This window comes from Furipterus horrens, unplaced genomic scaffold (assembly GCF_987537825.1).
Source record: "Furipterus horrens unplaced genomic scaffold, mFurHor1.1.pri manual_scaffold_2, whole genome shotgun sequence".
NCBI classification, from domain to species: domain Eukaryota; kingdom Metazoa; phylum Chordata; class Mammalia; order Chiroptera; family Furipteridae; genus Furipterus; species Furipterus horrens.
In genome coordinates, this window is record NW_028327172.1 from 168,284,930 (window position 1) to 168,309,756 (window position 24,827).

Sequence of the window (24,827 nt, forward strand, 5' to 3'; positions counted from 1 at the left end):
GAAAATAAAAACACCACTGTTAATTTTCTCCAACTAAGCAGTGCTTAACTTTTTATAATAACTGTGCATCAATCACTTGTGATAGCTATAGTTATCATATGTAGTATGGTTACCGGACCCTGGTTCTTCTCACCTATGCAGTAAAGAATTATAGATCAGCGAGCCTGGAAGTGTGCATGCAAAGTTTATCAGTGAATGGGAAAGCCAAAGCAAGGGTGGCAAAAACAAGGGTGGCCAAAGGCGGGTGACTAGCACCCATGTGACCAGAGCCCCGGTGGCCAGGTGGGATGAGGGTGAGGGAATTACAGATTGATTGATGGGTAAAGATGGTGCCAGCTTCCCCCAGGGAGATGTGACTACCCAAATGTAGGTATGAGTGGGAGTCTGTTAGTCCCAAACCTTATCTCGCTGCAGACTTTATTTGTTCATTTTGCATACGTGACAGAAGGCAGGCAGTTAACTGAATTCTTGTATGGGCTTTTTCTCTGGACACCGTAGACCCCTCCCCTCCCCACTTCCAGGCCTTGGGATGACTACCTGTCTCAAGGTTTTTCTTTTCCCAGCTAGTGGAGATGATACGCACAGACTTTCAAGGGCTCCCCCTGCACTATCATAGTTTACTTCTGTAGTTTGGAATGCCTGGCAGCCTTATCGGACCAGGCTCACGACTACTGGTCAACGGGTGAGACATGTCTCCCTCTGCTTCTTGCCTGCTCTATTAAGTTCTTTGTTAGACTGCGATGGTGAGAGTCCTGCCTTTACTTCCCCCCTGCTACTCATTCTATTTGCTCCCAATTTTTTCTTAATTTCTTATTATGCTAAAAATATAGCTCACTATTACAGGCATTTGTTGACAGGACAAGGCAAAAAGTCAAAAATAATTGTCTACAAAATGTACATAAGTTATCCATGGATATTCCATCTCAACACGTATGGAAAAAGAAAACTGGTCTTCTCTGTTGACCTGCTGGTCTTCCCTGTTCATCTGATAAAGTCCTAGTCTTCCTGTCCAATTAAAATACTAGTGCACAACCTGCAAACCTATGAATCATCTTAAGATTTCTCTCTCCCTGCTAACTTTTTAAATTCAGTCATCATTAAATCATATTAACTAGACCTCTTCTGTCTCTGCTTTACTTTGCCACTGCTTCTGCCCTAGTCAATCATGGGCTCTTAAGAGATGGTTTTCAAAGGGAAAAAAACACTACCAACTATTATTGCTATTTCTTAAATGAATAAGATTTTTTAAGGGAAATAAATAAAAAACATGTAGGCCTAGAAACAGAGCACATTTTAAGTGGAATAAATGAAGCTTCCTGGCTTTTTTATTTCAACATGGATAGGTGAAAATTTCATAAAGAACTGATGGTAGCTGAAAAAACATTCTACCCACTTTTTAAAAACCCTAATTCCCCATTATGCACTTAAAGTGTATGGGACATATTATGCATTAATAGAAAAGAATAAATAATGATAATTATAAATTCCTAGTGGGCTCTGGTACCTAGTAAGCACTGAATAAAGTATAGTAAGTAATACAAATGACAATAACAACATCCTCTTGAAGGGCAGGGACTGTGTTTTTAAAATATTTGTATTTTGCAACATCAGAGTAATACTTAGCACCTAAGGCACTTGAGAGTTAAATGGCACACCATTAAGCAGACAAATGAATAAATGAACTTTGAAAATTTCTTTGAAAAGTACGTTTAAAAAAACCACAGAAATAAACCAAGGACAGCTCTATCACATTATGAATGCCTTAAATATCAAAACTCTATTTCATCTTTGTGTTTCTTATAACTCGCAAAACAACCTACGCAAGTCCTTTGATAAAGGTCTACTAAGTCAAAGGCGTCCTCATACAGCTCAGGCTGCGCGATGCACTAGGTGTCACATCCAGCTAGCACACCAGCGATTTTTGTTACTGTGAAGCATTTTTATACTTTTATTAAAAATGTGTTGACTTTGGGCTATTGAATATTTATTTTGATTATCTTTTGACCAATGGCAACAGAGTATCTTGTTCTAAAGAAATTACAGTATCATGACAATTATCCAACAAACAGAAGGAAACATCTTGTTCTAATTAAGTCAAAATATCTCATTCTGTTTTGACCTATGAGAAAGGAAGTTGATAACAGTGAGACCCTGTTCGTATAACAACATATAGAATAACTTACGCTTCTCAACAAGGCATTGCTTTTCTGACTTATCTATCGGTAGATATCTTTAAAAAACAATCTCATTGGGAATGCTGCACACTGGCTAAGTTTTGTAGTTCTTACCGCTTGCCATTTGTTTATGGCACTAGGAAGGTATTGTTGAGTTCCCAGTTTTAGTTACTTTTCTTAGTGAGACAAATCAGGACATAATAACAAGTATTTACTTACTAAATATAATCCATTTGTTGTAAAAACTAAACAAAAGAACCATTTTTATAACAAGTACAATTTGTTATCATGTGATTATAGAGGAAACATACAACATCCTAACTTTAAAATCTTTTTTCGTTTTTACATAAGGATATAATATGAAAATTTAGGGGTCATGACTAAAGAAATGAACTTCTTTTCAGACAATACTGTCCCAGATTTTGAATTACCTACAATAAACTGTTTAAGCAGTACTGAATACTATTCTATTAAGAAAGAAATTATGAAAGAAAAACTGTACGTGAGATTTACACATTTTTTTTCACCGCTCTTTCTTATCAAAACTTCTTCACTCTTATCAATGGCAGGACTGCCAAAAGTAATTCACTACTAGATGTCTTACCAAGACTTTTGCTACTTTCGAAACCCGTTTTAGACCTCCTTTCTTCCGTATTTTCACAACTTAGTTGATGATTGCTGTGCATAAAATTGGTGATAAATAATATTACTACCTTAATACTGATATCAAAAATATTTTTCAAATATATTAAATTCTTAAGAGTATTTCAGATAATATCTTGAGCTAATATCAAGACTTCATACCATACATTTCAAATTTGTAAATTCTACAAACTTTTTATTAAGGAAAATAAAAACATGAAACAGTCATGACTTGATGGCAATACACTTCTGTAAATCAATTAGAGTTAGCTTGACATAATGGCAAGTGTCTTAAACTCAGAAGTCCTAGGTCTGTAACCAATAGCTATTTGTTCTAAGACAGTACTTCTCTTTGGCTCGAAATCCTCCTCTGCAATATAAGAATCTTACTGCCTTATTCTACAAGGTTGTTAGGATGATTGACTAAATGAGATAATACACCAAGAAGAGATGCTTAGGGAAACAGCATAGTAAAAGTAAAATCTGTTCATGAACTTTATTTGTTGAACCTACTATGAAATCGCAAATCAACCCCAAAGTGGGTTTTTCATAGTTTCTAACATTTAACTGTTGCAGTTTCCAGAAAATAGAATTAAGTTAGTTATTAGCTGCTCCTTCTTTGTGGCTTGTAATTCAGGGCATCTCAGCAATTATATAACTTGCAATGAAATTTATTTAGAAATATATTACTTCATTAAGTCAGATAACATAATATTCCCCTCTTATTGTAGCTAATCATACAAATGGCAGAAAATTAATAGAAGTCAGGACCTGGCCTGGACTACTAGCATCCTTCTCCAGCTGCTCAGACTCTGAACCAGCAGATCTTTATGAGAACGATGCTTAATCTCCCTGTTTATTCCCAATAGACTTGGAAGATAAAATCCTACTTGTCAATCATGGATACTGATGAGTCAGGGATAGGGCTTTAGCAATTCTAATACCCAATAACCTACTTTGACTTAAGAGCTTTCTGTTTACTGACTTCCACATGAGGCATAATTAAAATATTTTGATATGTGAGGTAAATTCAAGCAGTTGGGAGAATTTCATTGTTACGGAAAACAGACCACTTGAGGGGTCCACCTTAACTACAGAATCTCAGGCAAGTTGATGCCTATTATTCTAGGAAAGGTGATATGGGACCTTCCTTGACTTAAACAAAGATGCTCTACAGGACAGAAAGTGGCCTTGGGCTAGAAATCTGATAATGAAAAAGAAAGGAAAGTCTGATCTTTTCCTGCAACATTATTTGAACCTCTCTGACAGCTTAGAATGCTTCCAACAAATACCTGCTAACAGAAAAAAGCAAATAAGATGCTCAAAGGATAACTAGTGCACAAAGGTCTGGACTAAGTTGTGAGCTCTCCATAGGTTTTCAAATGTGTGTGGAAGACTGTGGGTGTCTAAAGCTAGGAGGCTCAGCTGCCAGAACAAGGTACGAGTAATTAGAATAAGGGCTGAGCATACAAGCATATGTATGTAAACTAAAAAAAAAAGCTGTAACTTTCAAGTCCAAGTGTGGATCAACGTGAAGACTTGGGAATCTGGATCAGCAAGGGTAACCTAGGAGCATAGATCTATCATGACTGTAGGACCAGTTTCAATAGCAAGTCTGCAGCAATAGAATCAATGGAAACAACCAAATGATTAGTGTCTTTGTTTTACTTCTCCATCTGACCTGTAAAAGATAACTGGCTCCCTTGGACTTACGGAACCCTTTAGGTTGTTGAAAAATTCAAAGATGAGATTATAGGAGTTCGCCCCCAGAAAATACAGAATCTTTGGCTATACCTAAGATTTCAAGGTCCCAAATAACTAGTTAGAAAAATCAGAGATGTGACATTATTTTTACCCCATACATAGGGTTCTACATAGAATGAAATGGGTAATATTAGGATCCAAAACAATAAAGATCTTAAAAGTTCTGAGCTAAAGAATCTGGCCCATTGCTGCTTCTCACTAGTCTAGTCTTTTGCTTGGTTTCTGGCTGCTGGCACAGACTAATTCAGTGCCATTCCCAGACTGCCTGAACCAAACTATGAAATCTTACCTTTTACATAAGAAGTAATGGTTAAATTATTTTAAACCTACGTTTAGCGATACCTAGCATTTTAGTGTAAACACTTACAAATGAAGACCACTAACAAAAGCATATTCTTCTGTAGTCCATCCATAGTTATCTTGAAAAAAGAAATCAGTGCCGTGCTGAAGAAAAAGCCTGACTCTATTTGTGGACTCATCATTTACTGCAAGCATGAGGGCTGTTCTATTATAACAAAGAGGTAAACTTCACCCTCGGGAACTTCAATTAAGTCATTTAAACATCTAATTTGATATATGTTATCAAGTCAATACCCTGTTTATCTGTGTAGAATTGATCATTCACATGCTTAAGCGTTTATCTTTGTAAATTACTTCCAAGGCTAAAATTAAGGGACAAAAAGAAAGCCTCTTGTACCACTTGGATATTACACAGTAGAATTTGCTAATTTAAAATCCTCAAACGGATAAGAAACTATGCTGAGGTCACTAATCTGAAGTAGGTGAAGATTTAAAAGAATTTCCTGTTTCATCCTTAGTCTGTTATATTGTACTTCAAAGTCAGCTAGAAGTCAGGTAAGTAAGAGCTTTTTGGCAGGCTTAAAACAATAATATCAATAATAATTATGATGTTAATAGTCATAGTGTTATTTTTTTGTATGTTTTATTGATTATGCTGTTACAGCTGTCCGAATTTCTTTTCCCTTTGCTCCCCTTTACCTAGCAACCGCCCTCCCTCCATCAGTCCCCCTGACTTAATCCATGTCCTTGGGTTGGGCATAAAGCCCTTCTCAACATCCTCCCGTACTATTCTGCATCCTCCCACTACGCTTCTTAATTTCTGCACCATTTCCCTCCCTCTCCCTTCTTTCCCCTCTCACCTGACTTCCCTCGACATGCTCCCCACACCTAGTCATAGTGTTACTGATGCTGACAAGCATGAGGTAGGCACGAAGTTAAATGCTAGATAATCTTACACACAACCAGCCTTGAGGGATACATTAGGATTCTCTTTTTCATATCAGGAACATATCTGGGGATGATAAGTAATGTTGACAAGGTCACGCAGCTGGCAAGAAGGAAAGCTAGCCATTAAACCCAGTCTCAAGTGACCTGAAAGCTTATCTCTTTCCTTTATCACCCGCCTATGACTCATCTTCATTAAAGGAAAAGTTTATTCAATTAAAGTTATCTTCCTTCCTTCTACCATACCAATTAGAAATAAAAACATCAAAATATACTAGAAATGAAAAAGGATGAGTACATAGTATCTAGCAGCAGTAATTCATAGCCACTTAGGGATAATCTAATAACACCAGTATTCATCAGAGAGAGAAATGTAAAGCAGGGTCATCCAAAAGACAAAATCAACTCCTACTTAATTCTAATATACATCTTTTAAGGAAAACTATATGCAAAGTAAAAGTAAAAAAAAAACTATTCAGGGAGACTAAATCCAATATTGTATCATAATATTAAACTAACAGAATCCATATAATATAAAACTAATAAAACCAAGAGGAAACCCCTCTAGCTGAGATCATATAACCAAAAAATCAGATTGCAAATGACATCACTCGATATTATAAATGAATATGAAACCATGTTATACTCTCCTTCCAGTTGCCTAGTCGGAATAATTGTTTTTCTACCTAGTTGATTATGTTTGGTATTTTTCACTATATAATTATAAATTAATCTTCTTATTATTAATTTAATCTTTCTGACTTGAGTGATTGTTCCACTCAAAAACAATAAAGAAAATGAACAACTGTACCTTTCCAACTGAGGGACTTTTGCATCTCTGTTTTCTAAAAATTCCACCATTTTCTCTTTGTGTTCACGCTTAGCAAGTGAAAGTGGTGTGAGGCCCTCCTGTAAAGCAGCAAAAACAATTTATAATTTATGAAATAACATATATCCAACCAAATTTTAAAACTTATAAAAGATCCTCTGAACTTAAACACATAATACAGAAAGTAAATAAAAGTAGTCCCTTCCACCCTGACCAGTGTGACTCAGTTGATTTGATTCCCGGACAGAGAACATGCCTATGTTGCGGTGGTCCCTGGTCAGGGCAGTATGAGAGGTAACAGACTGATGTTTCTCACAGAGATGTTTCTCTCCCTCTCTCTCTCTCTCTCTCTAAAAACAAATACATAAAGTATTTTAAAAAGAAAAAAAAGCAGCCCCTTCCTTTTCACCCCTGTGCTGTCACCGGCTGCTGCTTCTCTTTAAAATGCCCACCTCTCCCTCTTCAGTAGATTAACTGCAACATCACTCTCCAGAACTCACTTCAAACACGTACAGTACTGGTTCCAAGAGTCTGTGTTCCTATCACAGTACCTATCATGGGATGCTGGCGTTATTTCATTGCTCCCCATCTAAAACAAGAGCTTCATGAGGGCTGAAGCTATTTTTTGATCTCTGTATTTCCAAACTATAAAACATAGTAGTAAATGCTTTCAATACTTTTACTGAATTAATAACCTAAATAATTAACTCTAGTGTTTCTTAAATTGTATTTCAAAGAATATGTACCCTACTTTGCCAGAATTGTAGCACTATGTCCCAGCAGAAAAAGGATCCAGAAGGATCACCCGTGTTTAAAAAATATGACAAAACTGTGCATTGTATGCTCAGTACTAAAAAAGTATTTAACTTCGCTTAATCCCAATTTGTCAATAGTTTTCTGTGGCAAACATTAACATTTGTAAATTACAGAGTTGCATGGATACAGTTTTGAGAGCTTTGCAACAGAGGTGAAGGTTTTCTCCAGGTTATACACAGTTGCTTGACTCTCTTCTACTAAAGCTATCAGGATCCCAGATGTCAACGTCAGTCACTCCTGCTTCAAAACGGTTTCTAAAAAAATGGACTCTAAATTAAGAGACAGGCCAAACAGTGTGAGCAACTCACAATAAACTGGTTATCACAAGACCTTATTGCCTCTAACCAAGGACACCGGAGAGCAAATGGTATACCTCTCCTCCCTAACCAGAGAATACATAGCCAAAATCACCCTGGTCTGGAAAATAGAGAACAGAGACCCAATTAATGCTAATTGTGCCAGCTAAACCCAAGCACAGATGAAGTCAGGAGTACAAATAACAAAAACCTCATTAGAAGCCAGTCAGACCTAAGGTAACAGTAAAATACTATAGCCGACCAAGGAATAATCCCAAACCCCTCTATATGCTCATTTTGACGCCATCAGCATATTAAAAATGCACCCAGAAAGCTGTTGAATAGTCTACTGAAACCCTCCCCTAAGATTCATTCCAGCATGGGAAAAAAAAAAAGAGAAAAAGCCCTCAGGACAAAGACTCACTGCGGGCTTGCACTGGAGCACACCCATGCCCCGTCCAGGCCATGAATTTTTTACTTCTTTCTAAACTCTAAGGGTGTCCATGAGACGTACAGCCAGGGGAGCAGCGGGCAGCAGCAGCTAACCCTCAGCTAACGCGAGCTTATCCCCTGACCCTCTCTCCAAGGCTCTCTTTTTCTTTGACTCTCCAGTGAGCTAACAGCTGCCCCACCTGGGCTCACTTCCTCCCTACAATGTTTCCAGGGAACCAAAGCAGAGCACTGCCTAGGCTCTCTCCTGTTGCCACTTCTACCCTAAGCCCTTCCTTTGTTTCACGGTCCCCAGCTATAATAAATGTACTCTCAAAATCACTTAGACTGCTGTTGCAAAATCCTTCCTACATGAACTCAAGAACCACACACTACAAGCTGGCCTGATGCAGACCAGCTCTAGGCTGGTCCCTGTGCAGTAACAAGAATATGATTATTTATAGGACCTATAAAGGAAAAGTTTTTTAAAACAATAACATAAATTCTAACTTGAAAAATTCAATCCCATTCTTAAAAGATCACTATAAATATATATATATTATAAATGAATGCAGATGGTCTTGAAAATATTGATGTCTTTAATAAAATATAATACAGGAATTGTAAACTCAAGTGCTTATAGAGGTAAAGTAGGTAACTCAAGTAAGAAAATAATCTAGGTAGGGATGGCAGCAAACTAGAGAACACATGTCTCATATGAAAGGGTCAGATTCTCCACAACATAGCAAACAGCAGTATGGGCTTATGGGGTGCCATATTTGATTCGTTAAGAGAAGCTTGAAATCCAGATTTCCACATGAGTCTCCTAAATTTAAATGTTGACTCAATTTATGGAAGCAAAATAAACATTCAGGGCCCACATTTAGGCTAGAGCCCACCTGTGTTTTTATTTGCTATGTTTTTAAATGGTTGTGTATAAAACAAATATTTATATTTAAACCCATTTCTTTCATTAGCATCATATGTCTTACCAATATTTCGGGCCATGTATGTAATAAAAATAATTATTTAGACTAATAATACCCACTACAAAAATTCGCCAATACTTATTAAAACTATAATCAGTTTGTATTTAATTCTCTGAAATTGTTAATCAAATAGATAATTAGTTGATAGAACTGCTGAAACTAAATTACTGGAACAATCCTCATCGTCATTGTTATTAAAATTCATGGTTTTTGATGTTTTAATGTTTAAAGCTGCCATCCTGATTATGCCAGGGTTCTATGAATTTAACACATACTGAAACAGTTCATCACACTATTTCAACTAAAAAGAAGCCTCAAGACTTAATATTATTGCAGGAAAATCCTGCTTGTGGTAAACATTTGCTGATCTAAGGATCTGAACAAGAACAAATGATGCAAAATTCTTAAAGGGTCCGATTCTACTAATTAACAGATGACCCATAAGCAAATATCTAAAGACTGGATGGTTGAAAGGAAAAAGGTGTTCTTTAAGTCAGTAGATATTGCCAATAATGGTCCCAGTAACTTCTTAAGCGAAGAGGTGGCAACAGTTGAAAGTCAGGCCAATATTGCTGGAAAGGAGAGAGTTTAAGGAAGTTTCACCTATCAAATTCCAAGTCTTTTAGAGATTGCTTAAGTTTGTGCGATCTGTGAATTTACACATTACACTTACCCATTCAGTAGTTCTTAACCAAGTGTTATATCAGAATCTCAAGGAAATATTTCTAAATACACATGTCCAGGATTATTAGATTTACTCAGGCAAAATCTTTAAGGAAGAGCCTAGAATTGAAAACTTTTTAAAGTCCATCAGGTGACTGTGGTTCACCAGCACACTTCAAGTTGAGAACTAGTAAAGTACACAGTCACTTTAGTCTCGTCTCTCACCTGCCTGGCCAAACCCCTCTGTCACTTGAGGACTGGGACAACTAAAAGTGTAAGAGATATAAATAACTTATCAAAACGGCATTTAATTTCCTGGGTAGGGGTCAAAAGGGACTATTAAACTCAAAATGCAACTCGATTTCATTATTTATAAACTCCTTACTTCCCATCAAGACCTTCTAGATTTGAGAACAGACTTCAGACTCTTATCTAAGTGACTGTTTCTGCCAGAATAGGATAATAGCTCAGTTAATCACCTGTCCTTTCCTCTTGGGCCCCACTTAATGATCACTGTTCAATGCCAGTCTGGTGGCCTCAGAGCCTCCTAATATTGATCTTGAGGCAAGTTTATAACTCACTGATGCACCCTCCCAAACTAAAAATCACTGTCCCTGAAAAATGAAGAGCGCTTTATCCAAACACATAAACTGCAAGGAGAGGAAAAACAAAAAATAAATCCCAAAAAACCCAAAAAAACCCTTTTCTGGTTATTTCCTCTCAATCAACATATTTCCAAATTGGCCTCGGTATTTTTAATTCCTCTTTCTCTTTCGTTTTCCTTTTTCCCTCTTAGGCTTTGGCCAATGATAAATCACTTTTATATAAATCACTTCTTTATCATATAAAAACTTGTCAATAGCAGCAAGATTTATATTTAGTATAAAATGTTTTGTTTTGTTTGAGTTTTAAGATAATGCCTATTTCCATGGGATATTTTGCTTTCCTGTGTTGTTTGACATTAATTAGGGAAAAACTTGGCTGAAAAAAATTTTTTAGAAGTTTTACCTCTAATAAATTGTTTTCATAAATAGATATCAGCAGGGCATAAAAGAGAGCTATATCCTCTACTGCTTCTTCAAAAGTATCATTATGTAAAGTGAAATCTTATACAATTAAGTTATTTCAAGATATTTTCATTCAGAGAATGCTTCAGCTTCCAAATATGTAAAATCAACCCCACCTGTGTCCGCCGAGGCTGTTCCTGTCAGGGTTGCAGTGGTGAGAGGTAATGTGTGTCCAGGAGTAAAACTGGGTGGACTGCTTTGCCATCACGTGCGCCCTGTGTACAGCTACAACCCCACTGAGGAGCCACCCGAGGCTGAGCAGGAGGTCCACTCTCACGTGGAAAATCCCAAGGAGGTGTGTGGCTGGCGGAGTGGCTATGAGCACAAGTGGATGCCTTTGGTAATGTCAAGACATGGCCTGAGTCTCTTGCCACAGCCTTCCAAACTCTGGTGTTCTGGAATGTTCAGGGCCTGTGGACTTCTGCTTCCCTTCTCACTTGCACTCACCCAGCTCCCCCTGCTGGGTACTAGGTCTCTTCCACCCACCCATCCCCAGCAGCCCCCGTTTCCTAAGCCCCTGCCTGCACAGGAGCCAGCCCCACCTTCACTTCACTCCCCGCAGGCCTTCAGTCCTGGGTGGGCTCTCAGCCTATCACCCAGTCCCAGGCACTAACAGAAACTTTTTCCTTCTGGGCTGAAGGGTAGCTGGAGACAGTGCTTTGCCTTTTCCCTGGACACTACATTCTCCAGCCCTCCCTGACCTGGCTTGGAGTTGTTCCCATGGTGACAGGGCCTGATATATTATATTCAGAATATCCATGTGAGAAAAAAAAATAAAACCATGTATTTCAAATATTTTGTAAATAAAGTCGGTTGATCTATACCTTGTTTCTTGCTTCAATGTCTGCATTATGTGCAAGCAGCTCTGCTACTATCTCTGTATTGTCACCCAGGGCAGCATAGTGGAGCGCAGTGTTGCCTTCGATGTCCATTATATTTGGGTCAGCACCACGTTCTAACAGAATAGTCGCACATTCCTCCGCCTGGCATCGTACGGCCTGTCAGTAGTATGCCGAGAAATAGATCATAAATGCTAGGAGTTCAAAGTAAACAGTTCAACAATAACTTACAGCTAAATGAGATAAATTCATTTTTATTCTAAGTAATTAAATCAAACCCATCTCATGCTGACATAGTTGGCTACTCCATACCGTAATCAGAGCTGTCCTTTCATCAATGTCACCGAAGTTCATCTCGCATTTTCTGTCTATTAGGAGAGTGACCACTCGCGCATGGTCATTGGCACAGGCCAAATGTAGAGCAGTTCTGTGCAAGTGAGAGACATTTTTAGGAACCTAGAATGCACTATCTCAAAACATACAATTATTCATGCAATTGCAAACATTAAAAGTTATCCCCCCCCCCAAAAGAAATGTAAACAGGGATGTACAACAACAAAATGACTTAATAATCCTTCATTACAATGATAAATATCTACATTTAGAACTTAATAGTTTAAAAATTATAATATGAAGATAATAATAAAGTTGTATACACTCATTGAGTTCACAATATCTACCAGGCTCTATGTTAAATGATTAAGTAAGCATTTATTATTATATGTAAACTATTAATAAATTTTTAAAAAAGTTATCCCTATGCCTTCAAAACAAATATTTAGTTTTTTCCTGAAGACAGTACAATATGTATTAGTTTTTGTTACTCACCACATTAATGAAGGAGCAGCTTAATGGAATAGAGAGACCATGACCTGGGAATTCAGCTCAGCTTGGGTCTGATCCAATTTTAACCCTGTCACTTATTAGCTATCACTTAGCCTTTCTGTGCCTCAATTTCCTCATCAACAAAATGGGGTTAAAAATAGTAGTTATCTCATAGAACACTGTTTGCTTAAATGAAAAGTTATGCAGTGTTTACTACAGTACCTAGCACAAAAAAAATCTCAGTAATTGTTAGATTCTTATTATTACTATTACTATAACTTTACAAAGATATTCAACTAAGAAAATGGTAATATGATACCTACTTTGCAGATGTGTTTTAAGAATGAGAAGATATACTGTATTTCAGTGATTCTAAGATGTTATTTTCTCACACTTTAACATCTCATACTTTGATATTGGAATGCAATTTATAATTCAGAATGTCTTACAACTATAACTGGCAGCATTAAAAAAAATTCCTTCATAAAATATTAGGCATCATACCATCCATGGTGCCCTATATTAAGTGAAGTAATGATAAACATAACAGATCTTTTGCAGTTCTAGTCATATGGTTGGTATGTAAATCAGTTTTAGTTCATAAAAGCATTATGGGGAAAGACAAAACAAGAGAACAATTTTTTTTAAAGTTTAAGAAACTTTAAGCCAAAGGGAACTATGGATTCAAGTGAATAGGATGGCTCATTTTATTTAATATTTAGACTTACAGACTGTATGGAAATTAGATATTTCCAATGATCATTATTAGTATTTAATAATATTACACATTTCAAAAGGGGAGGTAAAGGTTATCTTTTACAATTTCCTACCTTCAGAAATACTTTTGTTTGAAAGGAGGGAGAAAAAGCTTTAGCTGTAGTCCTAATACTTCAGTTTTAAATTTCTTACTTTGCTAATACTGAGCAACACGAAGTTTTTAAAGGAAAAGAGTCTGAGGATAGACTGAAAGAGCCCTGAGTAGAAGACACATGCTACAAAGGTATTCAGGTTATATTTCATGAATAAGTAAATTGAAAGAATGGGTAAATATAGTTTGAGAGTTCAATATTCTTAAAGAAAATGTTTATAAAGTAAAGCAATCCTTCTGCAATATAATAATCTCTTATACTTGCTAGCTTTGATTTTTTATTTTCATAAGAACACAACTAAAATGATTATAATCATTTACATATTACGCATAATAAAACTATATAAAATAAAAACCATATGCATATAATTAAATATATGCATAAACTCTACAGGCACAGATAAAAAGATTTCCTTTACTTTTTTTTTAATTAATCAATTTATTTGTTTATTTATTTATTTTATTTTTAGAGAGAGGGGAAAGGAGAAAGAGGGGGAGAGAAACATCACTGTGTGGTTGCCTCTTACTCGCGCTCTCAACTGGGGGCCTGACATGCAACCAACCTTGTCATGTGCCCTGACTGGGAATCGAACCAGCGACACTTGGCTCGCAGGCCGACGCTCAATCCATTGAGCCTCAGCAGCCAGGGCTTCCTTTACTTTTGAAGATGCTAAAAGTTATCAAAATATATGACTCCTCAAAAAACATTAAAAAAATATAAAGTGAGAAATTATTTTTATCCGTTCAAGATTCATAGTCCTGCTCTTCACCAAGATTATTTCATTCAGAATAAAATTTTACTAAAATTTCTATACATGTTCATTGTAGAAATCAGAATTTTTAAAAAGGAAGAGAAATTTTCCCTTATAATTCAAATGCTCAGAAATAAATTTGATCACATTTTGCACATTTTTTGGTTAACATAAGGGCATAGTCTGTGTGTATATATAATCAAACTGATTTTTGTCTCCCTTTCTCATCTACCAAAGTACATCTTTTCATGTCAACATACGTCTATTATCTAGTCCACCTTTAATGGTCACATATTATTCCATCCTACAGATGCACTGCAATTTTTAAACAAAATCCATTTATATGAGTTTTTAATACACTGTTACTTTAAGTAGTGCTGAGAAAAACAAATTGCATTTAATTTATCTAATTATTTTATGGAAATATTTTAGTATAAATAGGATAGATAAAAAACAATATATATTTAAATGTGGTACTTATAAACAAATTGCCTATTTGAAAAGTCAGAAGTGACTTAAACTTTAAGTAGCAGTATAAGGACTATTGCTGGTCACCTTTACAAACTTTGTGGATGGAAAACGGTATTTCACTACTTTTCAACATAAATTCCTTTTGTTTTTTTCCCCTATGTCCATTGGTCACTTGTAGATATGCTAAAAGTACTTTGTCCAATTTCAAATTAGAGTTCTCTTACTTGTTGATTTCAAAATCTCCTATGTAAAATAAAGATATATGTTTTCTCTGATATGCATGTTGTAAATATTTTGCAAGTACATTTTCTTTTATTTTATTAATATTAATTTCTGAGTTTTAATTTTTTTATATTGCTCAATCAACCACCAGAAGTCTTGCAAAATTTTGAAGTCTTTGTCAACTTGAAAAAATATATAAATATGTTCTGTCTTCTTCTGATAATTTTTGCATTTTGTATATTTGAAAATTTTAGTCTACATCCCATCTGGAACTTATTTTTTGAGATTAAAATTTAGCTAGTTTTCTCCAAATATTTAAGTTATTTCTCCATTTATGAATGATTCATCTTTTTATGTAAACATAAAATGTTAACAGTACCAAGTTCTAAAGACTTAAATCTATTTGGATGTTTGGGCATTTCTATTCTGTTCCAATCCTTTCTTTGTCTTTTCATCTATTGGTAAGTAAATAATTTGTGGAAATTGATAGCACATGTTGATGTCTAGAAAGGCAAATCTTCACTACTGTATACAGTAATTTTCTTAATTTCATCACAACAACAGACAGCATGTGTAACTCAAAATTTTTATTTAATTTATGTAAAATTGGTAATGATCGGAAGAGCACACATTCAAAAAAAACGATTCTCCCTATTTAAGACCACAGCCATCTTCCAATTTCAAAACTCCCTTCTGAGGTCCTTCAACAAAGAACATATATACACCACTGTACACTGATATAAAACGGATATTGGATTTTATCCGAAGAATTTTTGGCCCAGAAGTTGACCTATTGTGGAAATTATTTCTCTTACTATGCACTTTTCTATAGTATACAGCATTACGGTATAAAAATGTGAACATCAAATAAAAAACGCTGCATATACTTCAAGTGTTCTGTGAGAGGAATTATGAATGGGTCTTTTAAGTTTTGGTTTTTGCTGCTCCTAAAGTCAGCCTGAGTGCAAGACCCCACCTAAGGTCTCCACCACCGAGGTGCTACGGAGCCGCGGGAGGGAAGACAGCCCAGCGCCCTCGGTGACAGGAGGGCTGAGCTCCACCTGGCTGAGCCCCAGCAGGTGAGCGCTTCTCCCAGGTCCACACCACCTCCTCCCGGTCCACCCCTGGCTGTGGGCCTCGCGGTCCCTATTACCTGTGCATATTGTCTCTGTCATTCACGCCACTGATCCGGAAAAACAGAATCTGCTTCACTTTTGTTACGCTGCCCACAATGGCAGCTTTGTGGATCTTTCCCATATCTTTGTCCCGGTGGTGCCTACGTTGGGAATGCCTTCCTCCCACGCAGCTCCCCGGGGTGTCCGACTTGACAATGGGCGACACGCCCTTCCTACTCCGGAAACCAAACATCTTCTTCATCTTGGATAACCTAAGGGCTTTAGAACAGCCTCATTTTCCCCTCCGCTTTTCACCATCTGGTGAGCCACATTACCGCTCCAGACGAGCCAACGTCTTCACGGAACAACAGCCCGGCAGGGTAGTAGGGCTCAGAACCTTTCAGCTCAGAATAATCGTAACCAAGCAACTACCCCACCCCCGGCCCCCGCAAACACAACTGCGCGTGCGCGCCTCAGGGATTACATCACAGACAGTGAGCACGGAAGCCTGCAGTCAGAGATACCCAGAGCGCATGTGCCAGGTCCAGACGTTTTAAAATCTCAGCGTTGCTTGTGGGTAGTGTGGGTTCCGTCTCAATGTCAGCGGAAGTTTGGCAGTGTTTTGAGACAGCTACAAAACTTAGCTTCACCCCAGTGGAAAAGCTGTCTTTGCCTACGTCTGGGGCTAGAGTGGTGTGGAAATCTGGGGTGCTGAAGGCCTCCTCCCCCAGGAAACTCCCCTAAAAGAAATCTATATGTCTCCTTGCCCCTCAGCTCATTCCTCTTCCACATCCCTCTGGGCCCCAGCCAATCCCCATGGAATTAGGTAGATGCAACAACAGCAAGAACTTTTAAAAAATTAGCTACTCACATGTGGCAAACCACATTTTCTCACCTAATTTAAAGTACCACTTTATTTTGCATTAAATATTCCGTTTCGTTTTTGTTTTTTTCTTCTTTCTGTTTCTGGATTTTCTGTTCCATTCCACTGAATGATATACTTCTTGCAAAAGTACTCCAGTATTTGAACTTCTTTATAAGATGTATTTTAATATACATTAGAGATCCAAAGTTTCCCCTCTTTATTCAGTATTCTCCCGGCAATGTTTACGTCGAAATTTTTTTTTTAATTTATGTTTTGGTTATTCAATTACAGTTGTCCCATTTTTCCCCTTTTGCTCCCCCCTCCCAGCCCATCCCTTCTCCCACAATTATATCCCTCCCCGTTGTCCATGTCCATGAGTCATTCATATACGTTCCTTGACTAGACCCTTCCCTTACTTATCCCCCTTCTCTCCCTCCCCTCTCCCCGCTCCGTCGAAATTTTTTGAGATGAATCTTAGTGAGATTTTTTAGGTTGAAAATTAATTTAAGCTGAAAATCTGTTGAATCAGTGTATCCAGATAGATATTATGTCTCTTAATTTATTTCTTATTTTATCTCCCTAATCAGTTCTTGGCAGCCTTTTTCTTATGTAAATCCTTCAGTATTCCTTGGGGTGACCTGTAAGACCAGTAAAGACTCTCTGTAGTGACATCTGAAGAGAAGAATATGACATTTTTTGAAACAGCCTGTAATGAGGTTCGAAGACATTACCAGGCTACGGAGAGGTAGGAACCACACACCAAGACTCCAGGTCAGTTTTAGAGATTTGGTTGACACTAGTGTTTTCGTACAGACCAAAGATACTTAAGGAGTATATGTTAGACCAACTTTGAGCTTCTGTGTTACTTTGTCAAATGCAACAGGAATTTAGGATTGCCTGTTCCCAGACTTCTGTGGAAACTAGTTTCAGATCCACAGCAGATGACCTGTAGAAGGTTGCTACTTAGAACTCTCATGCCTATTTAACACTCAGATAATGCCCTGGTTGAGCTCTCCTGCACTCTCACTTAATAGTTATGCTAACGGAATTAATAATGGGTAGAGTGATATTTGTTTTGTCATGAAAAACAACTCGGAGGTGGATGCCTTAACAAATGCCATAGCTAAGGTTTTCCAATTCTAACTCAAACGCTATTATTAAAGTCTTCTTCATGTTAATGTTACTACAAAACAATCAAACACTTTTCCACAACTGGTTAATTTGTTCTTTGCGATGTCTTCCCATGCATTCTGCTGTATCTATTAAGGAAACCTGAAGTGATGGTTATTTTAAAACAATATAAAAATAGAGTCTGTTTTGTTCTTTCTGAAAATCTTTTTGCAACCAGTTTCTCCAGTTGTTCTATGTTTTTTGTTTGTTTTTTCCCTTTTTTCCTCCATTTTCTCCTACCTCTGCTTCTTTTCATTACCTGGCAAAGTTATATAGATGTAACTAATGTCTCAGGTTGAAGAACTGGTCTTTAACATTCCTCAAAACTGAACGGTAGAAAAATTTGAGGAGATAGCCTGAAATCATTTCTATGGAACAGAAAGTAGGAAACATGAAAGATACAGCACATTTTAGTGAAACATATTCACTCAGATATAGTTCTCTGTTAGACTGACACACAATCCTTCCTTGCATTTCTGTATTTTCTAAAAAAGAAATCAGATTTTCCTCTATAAGAAAAACACTTCAGTCATTTAAAGGATATCTCCTTTATAGTTATTCTCACTGTGATATTTTCAGAGATGAAAGAGTCATTCAATATTCATTATCTACATAGCATAGTAAGCCCTCTAAAGTGAGTTGATCCATCTATTCCTTGCTCTGCCTGATGGTGGGAGAATTAGGATAATTAATCTACTGAATACCTATTCTTTAACTCACTGAAATAGTGTTAGCTGATGACCTAGAAAACACTCTTTTTAGTCCTAGAGATACAAAAGTATTCACAATTTCTTCCTAGAACGCACCATCAGGTGGGAGAATGCAGACCTAGAAACAATAAGTTAGAGAACAGTTTATTACAGAAGTACCAATCAAATGCTGTAGGGAAACAGAGAAAGCAGTTGGACATAGAGCTTAAATAGAAAAAGGTGGGAGAGAAAGACTAAGAAGTCACCAATGTACAGATGGTAGAAAAATATGGAGAGAAACTAAAAGGACTAAGGATACAATTGTAGAGTTTATTAATATGAAAGGAAAAGTAAAGAATAAAAACCCACAATATAATTCCTAAATTTTAACATCATCATAGAATTGTTATAACAGAATAAAGGAGGAAATGAGAGCTATAACAAACTAAAGTATTCATCAGAAAGGGTTTCTTTTGTCTTCATTAACTGAGCAGTATTACAAACAGATAATTCTACCAGAACCCTGGATTAGCTCTTTCAGTCTTAACAGTATTAACTTTGATAATTATGTAAAAATACCACCACTAAATTTCACTGAAAAAAATGTTATGGGCATATTTATTTTTATTTTTTATTTTATCATTTTAAATCATTTTTATTTTTCAATTACAGTTGACACATATTATATTTGTTTCAGGTGTACATCTCATTGATTAGACATTACATGAATCTCTTGCCCATCTTGTGACAGAATAGTTAAAAGCTAGGAAAATTCCTGGGTAAATGGAATGGGGAAACTGAGATAAGAAAATTAAGGCTAAACAGCTTAAGGAACTCACAGCAAGCTGGTGAATCATAAGACCTTATCTCCCCTAACTAAGGACTTGAGCGCAAATGATTTCTACCTCTCCTCCCTAACCAGAAAATACATAGCTGAAATCACTTTGGTTTGGCAAATAGAGAACAGAGACCCAGTTAATGCTGTTTTGCCAGCTAAACCCAAGCACAGATAAAGTCAGGAGCATAAATAACAAAAACCTCATTAAAAGCCAGACAGACCCAAGATAAAAGTAAAACAGTATAGCAGATCAAAGAATAATCCCAACCCTCTCTATACATTCATTTTGACTCCATCAGCATATTAAAAATGTACCTGGAAAGCTGATGAAGAGTCTACTCAAACCCTCTCCTAGGATTCTTGCTAGCAAAAAGAAGAGAGAAAGAGAGAAAGAGAGAAAGAAAGAGAAAAAGAGAGAAGGAAAGAAAGGAAGGAAGGAAGGAAGGAAGGAAGGAAGGAAGGAAGGAAGGAAGGAAGGAAGGAAGGAAGGAAGGAAGGAGAAAGAAAGAAAGAAAGAAAGAAAGAAAGAAAGAAAGAAAGAAAGAAAGAAAGAAAGAAAGAAAGAAAGAAAGAAAGAAAGAAAGAAGGAAGGAAAGAAAAAAAAGAAAAGAAAGAAAAGAACAAAGAAAGAAAGAAAGAAAGAAGAAAAAGAAAGAAAGAAAGAAAAGAAAGAAGAAAAAAAAAGAAAGAAAGAAAGAGAAAGAAAGAAGAGAGAGAGCCCTCAGGACAAAGACTCACTGTGGGCTTGCTCTGGAGTACACCCATGCCCTTCCCAGGCATGAAATTTTTCCTCCTAAACTCTAAGGGTTCCCAAGGGACTTGCAGCCAAGGGAGCAGCTGGCAGTGGCGCTCACCCTGGGCTTACCCCCTGATCCTATTTCCAAGGGTCTCTTTTTCTGACTTCAGAGTGAGCTAAAAGCAGCACTCCCATCCCAGGGCTAACTTCTGAAACTGTGACCTTCACTTCCCTGTGAGCCAACAGCAGCCCCACCTTGGCTCACTGCGTCCGTCCGTATATGTTTCTAGAAAGTTAAAACAGAGCACTGCCTAGGCTCTCTCCTGTTACTCTTTCTATCCTAAGTCCTTCCGTTGTTTCACTCTCCCCAGCTTTAATAAACATATTCTCAAAATCAACAGGGCTTGCGTTGTAAAATCTTTCCCACATGAAGAATCCACACACTCTATGCCTGCATGAGGCAGACCTGCTCCAGGTCAATCCCTTTTTGTTAACAATCTGACACCATACATAGTTATTAGAATACTGTTTACTATATCCCCTACGTCGTACTTTACATCCCCATGACTATTCTGTAACAACCAATTGTACTTCATAATTCCTTGACCTTTCTTAGTCATCCCCCTAACCCCCCTCCTATCTGTCAATCATGAAAATGTTCTCTGTATCTATGAGTCTGTTTCTGTTCTGCTTGCTTGCTTATTTTGTTTTTTGGATTGAATTGTGTGTGTGTGTTTGTATACATATGTGTATACATATATATGTATATATATGTATACATATATATATCCATTTTATTGTTCATATTTTTGGTCTTTTTATTCTTCTTAAAGAAGGCCTTTTGACATTTCATATAATACTGGTTTCTTGGTGGTGAGCTCCTTTAGCTTTTTCTCAACTGAGAAGCTCTTTATTTGTCCTTTTCTAAATGATAGCTTTGCTGGATAAAGTTGTCTTGATTGTAGGTCCTTGCTTTTCATCACTTGAATACTTCTTGCCAGTCTCTTCTTGCCTGTAAAGTTTCTTTTGAGAAATCAGCTGATAGTCTTATGGGAGTACCATTGTAGGTAATAACTGCTTTTCTCTTGCTGTTTTAAAATTCTCTCCTTGCCTTTAACTTTTGGGAATTTAATTATAATGTGTCTTGGTGTGGTCCTCTTTGGGTTCATTTGTTTGGAACTCTCTGTTCTTCCTGGACTTGTATGTCCATTTCCTTCACCAAGTTAGGGGGATTTTCTGTTGTTTTTTTCTAAGTAAATTTTCAATTTCTTGCTCTCTCTCATCTCCTTTCAGCATCTCTATTACCCAAATGTTTGTACACTTGAAATTGTCCCATAGGTTTCTTACATTATTCTCTCTCTCTCTCTCTCTCTCTCTCTCTCTCTCTCTCTCTTTCTCTTTTTTTGGATTCTTTTTCTTCTGTTGTTTTGGTTCAGTGTTTTTCTTCCTTATACTCCAAATCACTGGTATGATTCCCAGCTTCACCTACTCTACTATTGATTCCCTGTAAATTATTCTTCATTTCAATTAGTGTATCCTTAGTTTCTGATTGGTCCTTTTTCATGCTGTTGAGGTTCTCACTAAATTCATTGATCATCCTTATAACCAGTGTTTTGAGCACTGCATCCTGTAGATTGCTTGTCTCCACTTTGTTTACTCCATTTTTTTGAGTTTTGTTCTAATCTTTTGGGATGTGTTTCTTTGTCTCATTTTGGCAGATTCCTTTTGTTTGTTGCTATGTGTTAGGTAGAACTGCTATATCTCCGAGTGGCCTAATGTTGTAGGTGTCCTGTCGGGTCCAGTGGCACATCCTCTTTGATTACCTGAGCTGGGTACCAGAGGTGCACCCCTTGTGTGGACTGTATACACCTTCTTATTGTAGTTGAGCTTAGTTTGCTGTTTGCCTGTCCATGAGAGAGATTTATACCCAGGATGATCAGGTGCATGGACCCACCACCAAACTTTGACCACCAGAGAGTATCAGCTGTACAGGGGCCCACTCCACAGAGCAGGACTTACTTTAGCAGGTCCCTGTTGCCTGCTGAGTCCACACCCTGAGTGTGTCACTTGTGAAAGTTGTTGGGTGGTGATGCTTTGACATGGTCTGAAGCTATCCACTATGGGCTCTGGCTCTGGGGCCTCCTGGGAGGTGCAGGTCAAGGTCAGTTGCTGCCTGTGTTCTTCCTAGGGCCACCTCGCATGAGCTATAAAACTATTTGCAGATGACTGCTACTTGTCCTGGGATTAGAGTTGCCCAGGTGAGGCTAAGCTGAGAACTAAGGCTGACTCTGCTTGTGCAAGGCCTGGGGCCACTTTGCAAGAGATCTGGGGCATGCTGAGGTTAGATGCTGCTTGTTTGAAAGAATTTTTAAAAGTTTGAAGCATGAGCCAAGACAGGATATTCGTATGGAAAAGTCACAGGAAACAGCTGGGGTGTGTCCAAAATTGGGGTAGGACAGGGCCTTAGGGAATTATCAGGGTGGAGCAAACAGTGTGAGCCAGGTTGATAGTGTCTCAGATATGGCACCCACCTGCCCACTCTGTGGAGAGAAGGCTCATCAAAGAAACAATGGCCTCTGTCAGTACTTTTGTCTGGGTGAAAACTGTCCCCCAAGGTCTTGCTATGATGTGGGGCAGCTCAGTTCCTCCTACATGCCTCCGGTGCCTTTTGAGCTGCTGCCCCAGCACTGGAACTTACAGGGAGTTAGTCCGAGTAAGTGTGTGTGTGGACCCTTTAAGAAGAAATCCCTGGGACTCCAGAAGCCCTCCATTTCACCAGCCACAATACCTGTTGATTTTTACAGACAGAAGTTATGGGGACTTTTCTTCCTGGCACTAGACCCCTGGGATGGAGGGCCCGGTGTGGGGCTGGGACCCCTTGCTCCTTAGGTGGGCACTCCACAGCTAAGATATCCCTGCTGATTTTTAAAAAATATGTTTTATTATGTTATTACAGTTGTCCCAATTCCTCCCTCATAGACCCCCTCCACCTGGTACACCCATTCCCTCCACAAGTCTCCCCAACTTAGTTCATGTCCACGAGTCATGCATATAATTTCTCTGACTACTCCACTTCCTATACTGTTCTCAACATCCCCTTGTCTATATGGTACCTACCAATTTGTGCTTCCTAATCCCCTCACCTTCCTTCTCCCTCTGATAACCTCCCAGTTGATAACCCTCCAAATGATCTCCATATCTATGATTCTGTTCCTGTTCTGCTTGTTTGCTTAGTTTGTTATTTGGATTCAATTATTGATAGTTGTGAATATATTGCCATTTTAATGTTCATCATTTTTGCCTTCTTTTCCTATGTAATTCCCTTTAGGATTTCATATAATAATGGCTTGGTGATGATGAACTCCTTTGTCTGGGAAGCACTTTATCTGCCCTTCCATTCTAAATGATAGCTTGGCTGGATAGAGTAATCTTGGTTTAAGTCCTTGTTTTTCATCACTCTGAATACTTCTTGCCAGTCCCTTCTTGCCTGCAAAGTTTCTGTTCAGAAATCAGCTGACAGTCTTATGGAACTCCTTTGTAGGTAACTCTCTGCTTTTCTCTTGCTGCTTTTAAAATTCTCTATCTTTAACCTTTGACATTTTAATTATGATGTGTCTTAGTGTGGTCCTGTTTGGGTCCATATTGTTTGGGACCCTGTGCTTTGTGGATTTATATTTAAGTTTCTTTCACCAAATTAGGGAAGTTTTCTTTCATTATTTTTCAAATAAGTTTTCAATTTCTTGCTCTTCCTCTTCTCCTTCTGGCACCCGTATGATTTGGATGTTGGTATAGGTAAAAGTTCTCAGAGGCTCCTTAGCCTATGCTCATTTTTTTGAATTCTTGTTTCTTCCGCTGTTCTGATTGAATGCTTTTTTCTTCCTTGTGTTCCAAATTGTTAATTTGATTCCTGGCTTCATCTTCCCCACTGTTGATTCCCTGTAGGTTTCTTTCTTTAGTTCACTTAATGTAATTTTCATTTCTGCCTGAGTCTTTTTTATGCTGTAGAAGTACCCAATGAATTCCTAGAGCATCCTAGTAACCAGTGTTTTGAACTCTGCATCTGATAAGTTGCTTATCTCTATTTCATTTGGTTCTTTTTCTGGGCCATTTTTTTCTGTTTTTTCATTTGGGCCATATTTCTTTGTCTCCTCATTTTTTCAGCCTCCCTGTGTTTGTTTCTGTGTATTAGGTAGAGCTGCTTTGACTCCCTGTCTTAGTAGAGTGACCTATTATAGAAAAGTGAATCTGTTAACTTGCATGGAGTGAAGCCTTAGGTAATTGCCTGGATGGGGCAACCCATGTCACTGCTCTGTTGCTTTCTGTGAGGGAGGGCTCATAGAGGAGACAATGCTACTGCCTGGCCTCTGGAATTTTGCCCAGGAGAAAGCTCTCTCCTGACCCTTGCCCTGTTGCCAGTCGTTTCACTTTCTCCCTGTATGCCACCAGTGCCCTTCCAGCTGTTGCCCGGGTGCTGAATCCCAGAGGGGGTGGGTCTGTGTGAGTCCTAAGTTCATTGCTGTCCA

At 37.7% G+C, this 24,827-nt stretch overlaps 1 long non-coding RNA gene across 1 annotated transcript in view; it reads right to left on the reverse strand.

Moving 5' to 3' along the window:
* Positions 1–6,643: 6,643 nt before the first annotated feature.
* The window catches only part of LOC150019913 (uncharacterized), a 212,109-nt gene continuing 193,925 nt past the window's right edge, over positions 6,644–24,827 (reverse strand). Inside the window, exon 3 of the long non-coding RNA XR_016509099.1 lies at positions 6,644–6,734. This is a non-coding gene — a long non-coding RNA (uncharacterized LOC150019913). The remainder of the gene's footprint in view (positions 6,735–24,827) is intronic.